The 13098-nt window shown below is 41.0% G+C and overlaps 1 pseudogene across 1 annotated transcript in view; it reads right to left on the bottom strand.

Annotated features, from left to right (window-relative positions):
• Positions 1-1510, bottom strand: part of LOC147642495 (mitogen-activated protein kinase 4-like) — a 38286-nt pseudogene extending 36776 nt beyond the window's left edge. The window contains exon 1 of the transcript XR_015267711.1: positions 1220-1510. The product of XR_015267711.1 is annotated as a mitogen-activated protein kinase 4-like (transcript). The remainder of the gene's footprint in view (positions 1-1219) is intronic.
• Positions 1511-13098: the final 11588 nt, after the last annotated feature.

Below are 13098 nucleotides of genomic sequence, written 5' to 3'. Positions count from 1 at the left end.
TGTGACCTACGTAGCGCTCCAATATTGTGGAGCTCCAACGCTAGAGGCTCAAGGGGTGGGGGCTGAAAGACCCACGAGACTAAATGACACATCATGAATCAGGAGGGATCTAAGGCTGATGTGTCACTTAGTCATGAGGGCTGCAAAGACCCTCGTCTATTAACTTTTTCTTCTTGTTATAGCGCTCCATTCCATCCGCTTGAAAACATAGTTAGAGAATAACACAAAAAAAAAAACATAACGGAAGGCATAAAGAATGAAAGGCATAGCAAATATAAAATAGAAATTAGCAATAATCTCCTTTTATCTCGATTTTATAACCTAACAAGGCTATAAGGGCCGTTTCATCAAAGTGCTTGTTATGCTTTTAAAAAATAGCTTTGAAAGTCGGTTTGAATGCAGAACCTAGTAATATATATATTTTTTTAAACTAGCCAATATCAAAAACATCAATAAAAATACTTTTGCAAAGTAGGCTGTTGTGATATTTTTATTATCACATTGTATTTAGACAATCTCTCTCTCTCTCTCTCTCTCTCTCTCTCTCTCTCTCATACCACACACACATAGGGGGAGAGTGTTAAAAAGCATAGATCTAGGGTGGCTCATAGCAAGTGATTAAACTCGTGTTTAAGGACTAATAAGATGATTAAGAAGATAATTATAATGTTAGCAACACAATGGCAATGCTCATAAGAAAACCACACAATGGCATTCCATAGAGTTAATGCAAATACATCATTATATAGCCCTCGTGGAGCTCCCAACTCACAAGATGTGTGCATCCTTATGCCATCCATGTGTCCATAAATGCTCACATGTTATGTGCCCCTTGTGCTTTCCATGTTCTACCTTTTTGACCTTTGGCTTCAACTTTTATAAATGACCATACAAATCACCCTTTGACATTAGACCCTTAGTCTACTCCTTTTTCTAATGTGCATACTTCTTCTCTTGCTCCATGACTCACTCCCTACCTTCCTTGTGCTCCATGACACCATATTTCTCAACAAAGAGAAATGACGACGATGGTGAGTCTTTTAAAGTCATATTTTAAAACAACATACCACATATGCAATGATTAATCCCTTCAAGCATCTAATGGAGAGATAAAAATTATGAGTTAAGCCTCGAGATGAAAGTGAGGTGGCATACCATAGGCAAAAAACGTGTTACCTGAGCAGCACCCCCCTCCATGACATATCAGCTTATAAATAACCTTCTTGGAAGCACACATTACAAAGAAGGACCCCTTCCCCATCACCACAAAGCTATCTATGGCATTACTATTTTCAAAGGCTCTTGAAACCCACGACCTTAATATCTTGGCATCCATGTGTTTCTCCATGCATTTCCCTGCTATATTTGCATCAACCTTCACTTCCATAGCCAAGCTATCTATGGCATTACTATTTTCAAAGGCTCTTGAAACCCACGACCTTAATATCTTGGCATCCATGTGTTTCTCCATGCATTTCCCTGCTATATTTGCATCAACCTTCACTTCCATAGCCTTACCCAAGGGGTGCCATAAAAATTTATTATTAAACCACACCGGTTAACATGGTCTCACTCCCCCTACTTTTGTGAGGCGCTTCGTCATCTTACCTTTCTACAACGGAAATGTATCTTTTGTAAGACATAAAGCGACCTTACTCTGTGCATAATGCCAAATGAGAAAGTCTCGTACTTCATGTATATACTTGCTTAGGCTAGTAATTGAGAGACATATACTATTATTGCCAACCAAGTGTGAACACTAGCCACTTGTATATAAGACATTTTTGGCATTACGCAATGCTCTCTTCCCTCTTCTCCCTTAATTGAATTCATGTGATTTATCTTCCCTTTTCTCCCTACTTTATTGCATAAATTCTCTCCGACCTTTGCATTGCTTGATGGATGCATGCTTAGGTACTTGTATATAAGAATTTTTTTTATTTTTTGGGCACTAAGCAATGCTTTATTTCCTCTACTCCCTACTCTATTGCAATAGAATTCATGCGAGCTCTCTTCCCTCTTCTCCCTCGTGAGCTCTGTTCCCTCTTCTCCCTACTCTATTGCATGAATTCTCTTGGACCTTTGCATTGCTAGATGGATGCATGCTTAGGCAGGATTCTCTCTTGCATTAGTTTTTGCTAAATGTACACCATCCGCCCACCAATGATCTACCTGCACACTGCCATCTCGGTGGGGTTCAGCGGTTTTCCCACCTTTACGCTACCGGCGCTAGCTCCACTGCCAGCCTAGTGGAGCCCATGATAGGGTGCTAGTGGGGCTGAGCCAAGCGTCACCAACACCAGCACCTGGTGGAGCTTCTTGGGCGAACCTGGCCGTCGCAAGCCAACCCTTAATTTTTGCCTCCCAATTTCACGTTTTTTTTTTTTGGGTTTCACTCGCCATCCTTGCCCTTTTCTTTTTTTTTGGTTTGTTCGGGCCTCTCCCCTACGCCTATACTCAAAGCCTTCCCGTTTGCCTGACCCTTCTCGCGTCTGCTTAGCTAATATCACACCCTTGCTCTCGAGATCACATTACTGTTGCTACTCTTGTGCTTAGCCAGTATCGCAGTTCATCATTGTTGTTGTGGTAGCCCTTGTTGTAGATGAAATCCTTTGAAAAATTCTTCATGAAATCTCCATGAAAAAGGCTTCAAATGATGCATACACATTAGCCATACATGTCTCGCATCATATTCTTCCATTGTGATGAGCATTGAAAGCTTGTTGGAGTAAATCATGAAACAAGTGTTGAAGCATAGTGGACTTCTATGGTAGACCATGTCGATGCCAAAACTACTTGCAAATCTCTCAAGAAAACACTTCAAAATGAGCCCCAAATGACATGTGCATTATGCCAAAGCATCTACATATCATAAATTACCATCATAGTCACCATTATCAAACTGCCTGGATCGAATAGAGAATATAGAAAGCCCGTCGGTGACACGACTAGCCAATCCTCTTGGGTCGAATGGATAACCACAATGTAGACCGTCCAACCACCATGAAACAATTGTGTGACCTCCTGGATCAAAAGTAAGGCATAACAATATATCCAACAATCCAGAATACAAACCCAACACCACCTCGGTATGACGAACTCCATCATCAATGGTCATAGCACACCGAATCCTCCCATCTCATAGAAATCTTGACTAATGATCACACTGTTGTGGTGTACCATGGTGTGCCACATAATCATATATCATGCATCTCAAGTGACATAAGATGAATGTGAAAGTGAATGCTCCATCCCCATAGATCATGTTGTGACACTATGTTGTGGTGTACCATGGTGTGCCACATAATCATATATCATGCATCTCAAGTGACATAAGGTGCATGTGAAAGTGAATGCTCCATCCCCATAGATCATAAGATCATGTTGGCATCCACAAAATGTAAAGGTATATGCCTCATAAAACTAGCATTCCCATAAGCATAGGTGTTATCCTCAAGATCAGCACATTTACTACCAATGCATACTTCATCATTAACATGTAGAGCATTCGTAAAACCCATGTGATAGTCATGATCGGTAGGAGTAAAATATGTCATCTAAAGACTATCATCATCTCCATGAACAACATGTGTACTACCCATATATGCATGTTCATCAACACATGTCTGGACAATCTTGTCATGAGATAATTCTCCCTTATATGCATCATGATCCACATCTTCTAAGCCTTCATAATTAAGCAAGAGACAATCATATGTCTTTCAAATAGAGCTTGAAAATGGATCATACAATGCATTCTCATGAATTTTCCATGAACCACTCAATGTGTCACCTAATGTATGATCGTCCAAAGCATGGTTATCACATGTATCACCCACAAATGAGTAATCATCCCATTCGTTCATCAACAAATGAGTACTCATCCAAAATGTCATCATTGACCATGTCCTCACAATCTTGTGGTATCATATCATGAGCTGAAAATTCCTCAATCAAAGCACTTATGAAAGCTGTCTAATCATACCCATTTTCAGCTTGCGTATCCCCTTTAACCACCATGGATACATTGGTGACCTGTTGAGAAAGATTTAGCAACAAAGTATCTTCATCTTTTTGCTGTCCACCATAAATTACAGCAAGTGTCTCATCCACTTCAACACCCACAATGTGTGTATAAAGACCCACATAGCCATACTCTATACAATGACCAAATGTGATAGTGAATGGAAGTCCTATTTTGCATTTTCTCAAGTCAAAATCTTGCAAAATTGAGTGCATAGTAGATCTTCTATCCCCACTCAAAGTAAGAGAAAAACCAAGTGTAGGTACCAACAATTCATAAATATTATCCTTGTTTTTCTTGGCTTCACTTGTAGAGGTTTTAACATCAATCATTGCTCTTCCAATCACTCCCTTTGAAGAAAATAATGTTTGAATATGTGTCTCATCATGTATATGAACTTGATAAGTGGATATATCATTCTTATTTGTCCCACCTTGTTGGATAGGAAATCCTCAACGCACTTGTCCCCTCTTGAGATCTTTATCTTCTTGTATCAAAGAAATCTTGCCTAGAGGACATCCAAGTGCATTTCTTCTCCACCACTAGGCATTGGCAATGCATAGTTCCTTGCTTGCATTGCATCAACATCCTCTTCATTAATATCCTCATCAATTGATAGTTGCATGTAAGTATTGACAAATTGTGCCAAGTCTTTGTACTCTTTCTTAATAAAATTAGGCATTTCCATCCACTTCCCACAATGGAGCCAAAAATGTTGTGGCCTATTTCTACCCATAAAGATCTCTTAAAAATTCACTTAGGGACGGAAATAGGCTACAAGTGTCATGGGATACTTGCCTTACTTCCAAGCTCAAGATCTCCATACTGTCCAAGCTTCACCAGCTTCAAGCTCGGGATTCATAGTCTCCAAGATCTACCAGTGGGTGGTTGCTAGCTCCACACTCCCAACCTTTCATAGTCTCCAAGCTCACCAATGGTTGCTAGCTCCATGCTCTTGTTGTCACCCCAAGAAGCTGCTACATCATCTTACTCCCAAGCTCAAGATCTCCATAGTGTCCAAGCTCCACCAGCTTCCAGCTCAAGATCTCCATAGTCTCCAAGCTCCACTAGTGTTGCTACCTCTAGGCTCCCAAGCTTCCATAGTCTCTGAGTTCCACCAGACGCTTCCAAGGACTCCATAGTCTCCAAGCCCCACCAATGGTTGCTAGCTCCATGCTCCCAAGTCTCAACTCTTGTTGTTTGCAAGGACACACCTCTCTCACTCTCTGCACTATCCCTCTCACATAGCATAGGGAGGCACATGTACTAAGAACAACAAGCTTATCCTCTTCTCTCTCTCTCTCTCTCTCTCTCTCTCTCTCTCTCACACACACACACACACACACACACACACACACACACACACGAGAGAGTAAAGACCAAGGACTACACAAGAGCTCAATTAGTACTTTGAGGGATTGCTTCTTTGCATTATGAGAAAGATGAGTTATATAATACTCTCCCTTACTCACAGTTGGGCACCCAAATTTTAAATAACTAAATAGCATGGATGTGTGGCCAAATCGTTTCTCATAAATATTACAATGTTTATATTTCCTTTTCATCAGACTAATTTGCTAACTCTTAGTGGCGGAGAGTGCTTTGTGAATCCAAAAATGGGATTAACATTCCTCTAAATAAGGAAGATTTGTTTCAAATATCAATCTCATACCCCTAATTGTTTGTTGTTCCTTGAATAATACTTGATCGATTTTAGTGGCTCTCGATCCTGGAGGTCATGTGGTGATAAGACAAATGGAGGCACTCACTACCTTGCTTGTGCTCCATGGCACCACATTTCTCAACACCCCCCCTTGGTGCCACATTCTTTAGCTACTTAAAGTGGTCGGATGTAAGGATTAGAAATTTCATACCCCCTCCCTTAATTCTAACTTGGCTGGGTGACTTAGAGGCTCTTGTTTGGCTTGGACACTCTCTAGCTCAAAGGTTCCTTGGAGGTGGTTTGTTTTCCACTTCCCCTAGGTGCATCTTTGGCTACTCCTGAGTGGTTGAGTGTTACACCATTTTAAATGATTTTTGGCCTACTCATTTGGGGGCCATTACAATGTTGGCTTGGGTAGTGAGGGAATTTTTGCGCGCTCATTTGGCGGCAAAAAATTACAAGGGTTGAATGAATAATTTCTTGTAATGTTGTTGCAACCCATATCGGTGTAGCTCTTGGCGATGCCCATATTGATGATGATCTTGTTGATTTCATTGTAACACATATTGATGCCGAAGAAAGACCCTTTGTGAAAGCTTAATCTGATGTGAATAACACACTTCCTGTTACTCCCCCCTTGCTTTTAAGACTTTTTTACACCACCAAAAAACGAGAATATTAGGATTTCACCACCACCCAAAAAAAAACCTTATCTTTGTAGTCGCTCTAATGGCGATGGCGACCACTTCTCTCCTCCTCTCTCTCTGTTGTTGATGTTGCTGCCTCTGCGACTACTGTTACGATGCCCATTGTGAGCAAGCTACGCTATGCAACCTTGGCTGCCAGCGCTACTTTGTTGCCTAAGCGCTTGCTCGTCTTCTTTGTTGTTCTGCTATGTGAAACCCTCACTATATTGTAGGCCAACCTGCAATGCACATGGACTTCAGTGGTGTGGCTCTGCTAATGGCTACTATGTAGCCACACCTTCTCAAGCTGTGTGTAGGTGTCTTTTGTATTGGTTGCCTATGGAAGAAAAGCTTGAAGAAACTTTCGAATGCCGTTAGCAAACCAGCTGCTGTTATGAGCTATACTATAAAATCTTGATGTTGCGAGCATTGCACAGAGTGTTTTTTCTTGTTCCCTTTCTCTCTTTAGCCATTGTCAGATATATTATACACTTTCTTGCAGGCGTTTGTAATCTTCGACTGTTGCCTCTATTTAGCACTGTGCTGAGAACTACCTATGCTGGAGTCTCTCTCTCTCTCTAGATTTCAAAGTGCATTGCTTGCTTTATTGCTGATGTGGTAAGGTCTCCTACTTTCTTCGAAGAGTCCTGTAAGCAGTGCACCTTGTGTTGAATAGGCTTAACAAAATGATGGCTGCTTTGCTAGCCGCCGCTAGAGATTTGGTCGCTTGGTTACCAAATCGAGCCTGCTAAATCAAGCCTTGCTCGTAGAGTTTAATGTGGAGAGATGAACAACTTTAGAGAGTCGCAAAACAACTCTTTCTTTTTCTAGTGGAGGCACTCCGGGAGGAGAAGATTTGGATGAAATCCTAAGCTAAACAAGATTTTCAAGGCTAAATCCTAAGATAGAGGAAGCTCTAATGTTAATAATACAATAATAATGTAAAATCACAAAACCCTAATTACTTCCTATGGCTAACCCTTAAGTGGCTCTAATAATTCCCTAAGCACATAACCTCCTAATAAGAGCCAAGTTTGCTCTGATACCATGTTAAAAATTACTAAGCTAAGGAGGTTCAAATACAATTAAAGCCATAATGTTAAAACCTAATGACTTAATTAAAACTTGATTAAGCAAGTAATTAAGTACTAATCATAAGAGCGAGAGATAGACACATAAAAAACCACTTTCCTTAGAGTTGATCCAAATACATCATTATATAGCTCTCATGGAGCTTCATCCCACAAGGTATGTGCACCCTTGTGAGAACCACTTGTCGATCAATGCTCACACCACATGTGCTCCCTTGCACTTTCCATGTGCTACCTTTTTGACCTTTGACTTCACCTTTTACAAATGACCATACAAATCAACCTTTGCCAATGTACCCTTAGTCTATTCTTTTCTAATGTGCATGCTTCTTCTCTTGCTCATGTAACTCACTCCCCGCCTTCCTTGTGCTCCATGGCACAACATTTCTCAACATACACTCCCCTTTGGGTCAGTAGAGCTGGTGGTTGGAGTTAGGTTCACTATAGTGGATAGTCTTGGATAGTGCAAGTGGGGTACTTGGTTGGTAGGGCATAGCATTTGAAGCAAGAGGATATTAATATCGAGTAATATCATGGCTACCCCATCGCACTTCTCCAAGATCATAGGATCATATTGAGAATGCTCAAAACATCTTTTAGAAGAACTTGAGACTATAAGCAGACCATATGATGTGGCAAGCTTGATGTCATTTCTTTTAGCTGTTGATGTAAAAATTCCAATAAAAGAGCCCTTACTCCGTAGTAACCCTACATTGTGGGAAAATTTTATCGAATGAGTGGAAGGAAGATTGGATTCCCAAACCAACTAGGGTTAAGTTACAACCCGTAACACAACGCAAAGCTAAAATTCTACTACCATCAATAAGCGTAGAAAGTAGTGCTCCTAAATTCATAAATATCCCAATAAATTAGTTGGGACACTACTATGAGAATGATGACACAAATTCCACCATAATAGATATAACAGGTGATTGCTATCTTGGATGGGGGAGCAAGAGTGAGTATTATAACCAAGAAATGCTAGGAAAAATGGGAAAAACCCGATTTAGAACAAAAGGATCTCATTGTGAAGATCGCTAACAGAACATCAACAAGACTTAAGGGAGATTGAAAATCTTTTCGTTCCTAGATTATCATCACACCTTTGTGGTGATGAGATTCTTCTGTCAACCTGATGTCATACTTAGTAGACCATTCATATGGGAGGCTAAGTTGGTGCATGATTGGGCCTTGGAAACAATTCTATTTGTGAAAAGAATCCCAAGTTCTAACGCTTGACCTAAAAATATACAAGACCCATCCACTTGAGGGAATCTCTTCAGGAATGAATCTATTACGCTGGAGCAAACCACTTTAATACAAGTGTGTGAGCTAAACAAAAACCTCAAGCATGGAAGAGGATGAAGACAGAAGTTAAGCATCCCTACCTCCCATAGATATCAATAAAAATTGGATGCATGTGATATCTACCATCGATGCGCACTTTCAAATAGAGGTAAAAAGTATTTGGACATGGACGTAAGGGAAAAAGGTCCACTGACCTCAGTCATTATGATGAGCATTAAGACTATTAAGAGTGATACAAAAACTGAATCATGAAGGCTCAAACATTTTATATATAGAGGCACAAACAAAAGGCAGACGTCTCAAAAGATGATTGAGGTGTCTCAAAACAAGGTCTATTGACCTCAGTCATTATGATAAGCATTTAAGACTATTAAGAGTGATACAAAATCTAAATCATCAAGCCTCAAACATTTTATATATGGAGGCACAGAAAAAAGGAAGATGTCTCAAAAGATGGTTTAGGTGTAAGCATTATCATGCCAAGCATAACAACATGTTACAAGGGAAACCAACCAATGCTCAGTGGTTGAGATATGTCGAAGCCACTAAGGTTTATAAGAAAGAACATGAACCATGTCTCTCCCAAGACTAAGAGGCGAAGAAGAAATAGAGCCTTGGTTGAAGCAAAAAAGAAAGCCAAGAGGGTCATAGCCCAGAAAGAAGATGATGATGATGGGTCAAATCTATGATGACTGTCCTTGAGCATATCAAACCCTATAACATTGATAATAGGATTGTCATGCATTTGCCTTAGAACACCCAATGCTTTGAGGAAATGAAGGTGCATCTTTTGACGGCCCTGCAAAAGTGAAAGAAGTAAACCTAGTTGTACTTAGGGAGGATAGTGTTCATTGTTAAAGTTTTGACACTTGAAGAGGAGAAAGAATTGGTATAGCTTATTAAAGATTTTAAGGATTATTTTCCTTCACCAAGAGAAATAAATTCATAAAAACCTAAAAACATATTAAGAATCATCCGAGAGAGAGAGAGAGAGAGAGAGAGAGAGAGAGAGAGAGAGAGAGAGAGAGAGAGAGAGAGAGAGAGGTTCGAATTGGTGATCTCAAAAGTTCGATGGCTCAATTGTTATCCTAAAGTCAGATCGACAACTGTCAGATTATGATGATTTGAGGGATCTGTCGATTTGTAAAGTCAAATTGGCGATTCAAGGTGAGGTCGAATTTTGATTTGAGAAGCAAGGTTGATTTGAGAAGCAAGATCGATGATCAAAGAGGTTGAATCGTCTGGAAAGTGGGATCATCTAGGAGTTGGATCACCATGATCCAAGACCGACGATTAAGGATGTTGAATTGTCTAGAAAATTGGATTGCCCATGTGTCGGATCACCATGATAGAAGACCAATGAGTGATTAAGGATGTTAAATCGTTCAAAAAGTTGATCATTTAGGAGTCAAATGGCCACGATTCAAGATCAAACAATTAAAGATGTTGAATCGTCTAGGAGTCGCATTGCCATGATCTACGATTCAAGATCAGATGATTAAAGATGTTGAATTGTCTAGGAGTCGCATTGCCATGATCTATGAATCAACGATCAAAGATGTGAGTTCGATGAGGTCAGATCATGATCTTAAAAGTGAGCTCGATAATCAAAGAGGTTGCATCATCTGGAGAGTCGAATCGTCTCGAAAGTGGGTTATCTCATGAATCAGATTGCCACGATCCAAGAGGAGATAATTCAAGATGTCAAACGGAAATTGTGAGGTTTTTGTATCATAATTTTCTATGAGGCCTGATATGTGGATCGCCTCACGCCTCAGTTCTATGGCACCGGAGACGGTGTCTGCCATTGCAAATCGCCGATCTGTAGAGGATTTTGGGTTCGCCATTGTTGAGGTTTTCAAACCCGCGTATGAGGAGCCCATGGCTGCTAACAATCATAGGGGATACCCGCTATTGTAGATCGCTGATCTACAAAGGATTTTGGGCGCCTGCCACCATCGTCGAGATTTTCAAACCCACATATGGAGAGCCCATGGCTGAGTGTGCTTTGTTACATCTGGATCACATGACTTACATCCAAAGAATGATATAACAATGGTCTGTTGTATGATACTTTGGGGAGTTTAAATCTGGCCTGGATATCCCACCTAGTACTTTTGATCATTTCAATATCAGGGTTTCCCTTACAAAGGGTGGGCTTAGAAAGCACGTCTATAGCTCTTTTTTGATGTTGTGCCCTACAAGGCAGAGCCCACATGTGACCTTTGCATCGCATGTGATAGAAAACGTCCATCATCGAAGGTTGAAATGCCAAAGGTTTCTATAACATAGGGAACCTGAATGATACCCATATCAAGTTGTGGTGCAAATCTATTGCCAGGCATCTTAAGTGACATGCCACACATCCGAAAGTAAATGCTCCAACCCCATAGACCATAGAAGCATGTTAACATCCACAAAATCCAAAGACACAAGCCTCATAACTAACATCCATATGGGCATAAGTGGCATCCTCAAAATCCTCATGCTCACTCACACTGCCAATGCAATTCTCATCCTCATCATGAGTAGCATGTGTAATGTACACATGAGTAGCATGTGTAATGTGTAATGTGTAATGTGTAATGTGTAATGTAAATGTGCTAAATATTGCTCAAACAATGTATTGCAGCAGACCTTTCCGAACCCAAGAATGGGTCATACAATGCATTCTCACAAATTTTCCAATTGCCACCCAATGTATGATCATCTGATGCATTGTCACGTGTCACCCACATATGCATCATCATGTGTCACTCATAAATGAGTTATCATTCGTCGATGACCTCACCTCCTCAATGATCATGTCGTGGTATCATATGATAGGCTGAAAATGCATCAATGGAAGCATATATACATACATACATACATACATACATACATACATACATACATACATACATACATATATATATATATATATATATACACACACACACACACACACACACACACACACACACACACACACACATACACACACACACACACACACATATGCATATATATATATATATACACACACACATGCATACATAGATAGAGCCACAATTTGCAACTTCTCTTGTGGGTGCGCTAGTGTAGATTGTCCGTCACGTCCTCACTCCGTTTTCACACCAAAATGCTCTTTTTCCAAAGGGGTGAAGGGAGAGCATCCGTTCATAGGGGTAAGATGGAAAAGGTTGGGAGGGAAAAAATCATGTTAACCAACGGAGTAGCTAATGTACCCCCCTTTCTAATGGTGCCCACATGCTCGCATCACCTAAGTCGATATGGTGAAGCTACTGTCGAGAAGTTAATGGTGTGTATGGTCCAGGACACATCATGGAGTTGGCAACATAGGTTAAGTGGGTAGTTTGGGGTAGCTTGCCAAATGTAGGGAAAAATGATGGGAACATTTGTGCAGCCCAGATGGTGGCAGGTAGGTTGTCGGCAGCATGGGAAGTAGTGAGAGGTGATGTAGAGGTGCTTTGTGTTAGCCTCCATTGGTTGTGGAAGTGATGTGGACCCTTCAACATGAGGTAGATGGTAGAAACAATCTGCACACTATGTTCAGAATGAGTGCCAAGATCTCATGGAAGAATGAGCATGGTAGATGGAGGTCCAAGACGTCTAGGTGCACGACAAGGTATTGCTCGGATTTCATAGCGTGGTGGTGCCTAGAGATGGGGAGTTTTCTTGACAAATACATCAGCCAAGGTGAGGTCGTGGTGGTCTGGAATTGGATCCGAGGCACATGTCATATGCATTGAAATGCTTGACGGAGCCTGCAAGGTTGAGGGTTGTCCAAGTGATGGGTTGTACCATGGTCCAAGCTTGCACCCACCATGATCCCCCCATCCAAAGATGTACTTGGAGGGTTAACGTTGACGAGGTTTGTTCTGAGAGAGAAAATTGGTAGTTTATGTTTTCACGAGACTGGCTGAGTGACTGAGGTTGGGGTGTCCATGAGGATGGAAGAGTTGAGAACACCCTATCTAGTAGGGACATGGTAAGCTGCGAATGATGGGTATCTTGCCGGACATGGTCGAATGGATCTAGGTGCTTTTTGAGACTCTTTTTTGAAGTGGAGGTGGATTTTTGGCCCGCTTACTTGAAGAGCAGGGCGATGTCGACAAATAGAAGGGAAGCATATAGAGTGTCCGCAGCTTGGGGGTGGAATTGTGGAACGTTGAACATTGCCAACCTCAGGCATGCGACATTGCTTTAACCTTTTGGGCATCTCTACCTTGCTTGACTAGCACAGATGTAGGCTAGCTTGGTGCCTAGGAAGGTGATGTAGAGCGTGCTTGATGAAGTTAGTGCTTTGTGTGGAGATCTCTTCTT

This window comes from Cibotium barometz, chromosome 1, assembly GCF_041138505.1.
Source record: "Cibotium barometz isolate CiBa-2024 chromosome 1, ASM4113850v1, whole genome shotgun sequence".
Lineage (NCBI taxonomy): Eukaryota > Viridiplantae > Streptophyta > Polypodiopsida > Cyatheales > Cibotiaceae > Cibotium > Cibotium barometz.
This window is presented reverse-complemented; position numbering and strand designations above follow the sequence as displayed.